Source organism: Hipposideros armiger, unplaced genomic scaffold (genome assembly GCF_001890085.2).
Source record: "Hipposideros armiger isolate ML-2016 unplaced genomic scaffold, ASM189008v1 scaffold_777, whole genome shotgun sequence".
NCBI lineage: Eukaryota > Metazoa > Chordata > Mammalia > Chiroptera > Hipposideridae > Hipposideros > Hipposideros armiger.
The window spans coordinates 105,828-108,558 of NW_017732127.1; the positions used below are offsets into that span (position 1 = coordinate 105,828).

At 40.5% G+C, this 2,731-nt stretch overlaps 1 pseudogene; it reads right to left on the reverse strand.

The window, feature by feature from the left end:
* Positions 1-236: 236 nt before the first annotated feature.
* LOC109374019 (nuclease-sensitive element-binding protein 1 pseudogene) lies at positions 237-967 on the reverse strand (annotated as a pseudogene).
* Between the last annotated feature and the right edge of the window lie 1,764 nt (positions 968-2,731).

Here is a 2,731-nt window from a genome sequence, read left to right on the forward strand (position 1 = left end):
TTGTTTACTGGCTAAAAACTCCCTCACAGACAGTGACATGTGAGCTGGTGCATTGTCATGATGCAAGAGCCATAAACTGTTGGTGAAAAGTTCAGGTTGTCTAGCTTTTTCATGCAGCCTTTTCAGCACTTCCAAACAGTAAACTTGGTTAACTCTCCAGTTGGTACAAATTCATAATGAATAATCCCTCTGATATCAAAAAAGGTTAGCAACATCATTGCAATAAGTTCATGAACTTACTTGTCACACCTCATACTCTGCTTCACTGGTCTACCTTGTTCTGCTGCATCTTAGTTGTCAGCACCCTCCATCACGTCTCCTTGCACAAGAGGACTGGTATACTGTGGTCAACACCCATAGGGTCTCTACATGAAATAAGGTGGGACCCTTCGCCTATGGTAGGATAGAGGCTGTTGGGCCTGGCCTTAGGGAACACTCTCCAATCCTTCACTCTTTTCCCCATTCTCACTATTAGGTAATTTTGCTGGTAATTGCTTGGAGGACCCCTGCTATGTGGATAATGTCTATAATGGTTGCACTGGACTGCATATTTACTGGCTTGCAGTAGAACTCCACCAAGGCCTGTAACATTTGCTGCCTCTGCACCCTTTTCTCCTTCAACAGCATCAAACTCCACAGTCTCTCCATCTCCTATACAGTGAAAGTACTATCTGTAGTTATTCTTTATGGCAGTCTAGTGTACAAATACATCTTCCTCGGTGTCATTTCTATTGATGAAACCATATCTATTCTTACATTGAGCCACTTTACTGTTCCCCAAAACCTCACTGAGATGATCTTCTTGTACCCACTGGCAGGCACCGCCCATGTGAGACCACCTAGACAGTGGCTCCCTGTGCCGCTGCTGGTGGTGCCGGGCCTGGTGTCTACAGCGCTTAGGGTGGGCACAGGCACAGCAGGAGGTAGGTGGCTGCTGAGTCTCTGGCTCACTGCTTATGGTTGCCATGATGGTGACTTGGGCCGGCTGCAGCAGCTGTGGCTTCTACCAGGGTGTGATGGTAACTAGGCAGGCAGCAGCAGTGGGCTGGCTGCTCAGGGCTCTCTGGGGTCCGCTGTCTCTTCCACTACCCACCAAACTCTCTTTTCATTCCTTTTTTTCTTATTATAGTTCCCTTTGGATATTTCCTGATGACTAGCTTTTGAATTTGTTTAACCTGTCTTCTGCTCTGCCTAATCTGCTCTTAAACCCACCCAGTAGCTTCTTAATTTTACAAATTATGCCTTTTAGCTTTTAATATACATTTTTTTCCTGTGGATTCCAATCCTCTTTCAAACCTCTCCAAATTTTCATCCATTTTGCTCATGTTCTCCTCTATTATCTTTAATATACAATTAATACCTATTTTAAAACACTTGTCTGTGAACTCCAAGATTTAAATTATCTTCCATTGCTTGTTTTTTTTTTCATCAACCATACTTTTCATCTTTTTTTATACCTAGTCATCTTTTTTTAATGATATGCAAGAAATTGTGCCTAATGGAATTGTGGAGACTGACATTGATGTTATTTTCCCCCAGAGGTGGTTTATTCTTAACTCTGTTGGGCATATGGAATAAGGAGCTGCTTATCTTAATCCAGTGAGAATTTGAGTTGAGTTTACAGATGGGAGCATCAGCTAGACTCTCTGCACTTTTGGTCTTAAGTATCTTGAGCATGAGATCAGTCTTGGGTGCAGGCCTCTCTATCTAGTGGATAAGGAGACTGTGGGATATTTGATTTACCCCATTTATTTAGCCTTACATCCAGCACCTTATCATGTCCCAGAACTAAGCAAGTTTTACACAGAGAAAACCAGCCAAATATTTAGGGATCCTTTAGATTCTAGGTCATAATGCCAGCCCACATAAAAATATTTGCTGGTGTCCTTCTCCCATTACAGCCTCTATGCCCATGGCAAATTCAATCCTCAATCTGTGCCCAGACCCAGCAAATGCCCCTAGGCATGCACATCTCACCTCATCAAAAAAGAGCTCTTCAAACAACCCAACTGAAAAAAAATGAACAAAGGTCTTGAATACACATTTCTCCAAAAAAAATATATACAAATGGCCAATGAGCACATGAAAATATTCTCAATATCATTAGTCACTAGAGAAACGCAAATCAAAATCACAATATGATAGTACTTCATATGCCTTGGGTGGCTATAGATTTTTAATAAATGAAAATTACAAGTATCAGTGAGGATGTAGAGAAACTGGAACCCTCTTACATGGCTGGTGAGAATATAAAATGGTTTAGCTACTGTGGAAAACAGTTTTGGGGATCCTCAAAAAATTAAACATAGAATTACCAGCAATTCCTCTCCTAGGTATATATCCAAAAGAATTGAAAACAAACAAATGCATGCACTATTCACAATAACCAAAATATAAAAACAGCCCAAAAGTCCATCAACTAATGAATGGATAAACAAATTGTGGGATATGTATACCATGAAATATTATACAGCCTTAGGAAAAGATTTAAGTACTGATACATGCTACAAAGCAGGTGAACCTTGAAATAGTATGCTAAGTAAAAGAAAGCAGATGCAAAAGGACAAATATTATATAATTCCATTTATATGAAATACCCAGAATAAGTAATTCTGTAGAAACAGAACACAGATTGGTTGTATCCAGGTGTTAGGGGAAATAGAGGAATGAGGAGGAACAACATAACGGGAACGGGATTTCACTGGGGGTGATGAAAATGTTCTGGAACTAG